Genomic DNA, 1,614 nt, shown 5'->3' on the forward strand with positions numbered 1-1,614 from the left:
AGAATAAGAAATTTGTTATTTTATTCCTTATTAAAGAATCTGATTCATTTTTCGTACCATCAGTTAAAACCGAAAAGTATGAACGCAATGATTTCATTTAACGCGTTCCACTTACAGTGTCATCTCGCAACCGAGTCCTACCGAGCAACGGAGAAATATACTCACAGATGAGTCTGAATCGGCTTTCAAGGAATGAAAAACGAAGAATTCATTACTAGGTACGATGAATGAATGACGCGTGATTAATTTAAGTATCCTGGACGAGCGTCTCGGTCCTGCGTAACCGTGGCTAAAGCATAAGTAATGATCGCTCGTTTCTAATCCAGCGCGGTATGTACTCAGCCCGGTGGTTGCGGTTAAATAAATACACAGCAGTGATCGTAGCGGCGAAGCTGGAGAATCAGCTGGAAGCCCCGGCTACGACCACCACATTAATTGTGACTAATATCGATCATCCTTTAAACCGATCACGACTCTTTGTTGCAAGTTCGATTTGACTGTGAAATTCACTTTGTTCGATTCGGCTAACGAAGTCTATTGATGATCGTGGAGATACGAGAATCTTATTCGATGAACTGCGAGAGTAGATTGATTCGCTTCCGGCAGAATTATCCAGGAGTGTTCGACGCACTTGGAGGAGAAGTCGTAAGAAGCTCAAATCCGTTATTGCAACGAGAAAGTAGCGAGGACAAGAAGAAGTAGAATATTACAAAAATTTGTAAATCCTTGTAGAAATTATACAGGGTGTCTCATAACTTGACAGGCTTCGCTGTGAACTACTATGTCTGTTCCCGATGCAAGGCAAGATATCATCATATTGACAATGCATATAAACACAAAAATGTAAAATAGTGAAATATGCCAAGCTGAATATACAGGGTATCCCAGTTTTGAATGTTCAAACTTTGTCAGTGCATTCCATGGCACTAAATAAGAAATAAAATATTATATAAACGTAAGTCACATAGCACTTTATTAAAAAGTTATAACAAAAGAATGGAGTACATTTTATTCTAATGCAATTTTCTATAAGAAGATAAGCAAATATGTTAATTATATTTGAAGAAACTTCGATGTGTCTCTGTTTTATGTGCATTAAAAACGTAAAAAGGATTTTAGTTGGTTGCGAGACAAAATCTCGGATGTTTATATTAAAACATCCTCCGGTGTACAACCCTGAGTCAATATAGCGCCGAGAATGATACGTTCTCCGGTAGCTATGTACTTTGCAAAGTATCATTTATCACTATGACCACTTCCTACTTGAAAACTTGAATTTACACAGAGACTGATTTATTAACTCTGGAAGTAGCCTTTACTTTCGAGTTACTAAGCACATCAGTATTTCAATATAAATTGCTACAATCGCTATATACAGCTTTTACAAAGCTTGACTTTGCTACTACATATTTAATTTACGTGGTGAACCAACTTGAGTTAGACATTAACCGTGCCCTTTAATTTATGGTAGACGTGTATCCAAATGTATTTTGTATGGTGCAAGTTCTTTGTCGACTGTCCTATCAAAAATCAGATATATTGGAAAGAGGAGACAAATCAGATGTTTAACTAGAATTCGTTATATTTTGATTTTACACTTGAAATTAATAATGC

General features: G+C 36.6%; 1 protein-coding gene across 1 annotated transcript in view; it reads right to left on the reverse strand.

Annotated features, from left to right (window-relative positions):
* Nucleotides 1-1,614, reverse strand: part of wb (wing blister) — a 134,461-nt gene that overhangs the window by 15,000 nt on the left and 117,847 nt on the right. The window lies entirely within an intron of this gene.

The sequence above is a fragment of the Ceratina calcarata genome, unplaced genomic scaffold (assembly GCF_001652005.2).
Source record: "Ceratina calcarata isolate Rehan_Ccalc_2016 unplaced genomic scaffold, ASM165200v1 scaffold400.2, whole genome shotgun sequence".
NCBI classification, from domain to species: Eukaryota; Metazoa; Arthropoda; class Insecta; order Hymenoptera; family Apidae; genus Ceratina; species Ceratina calcarata.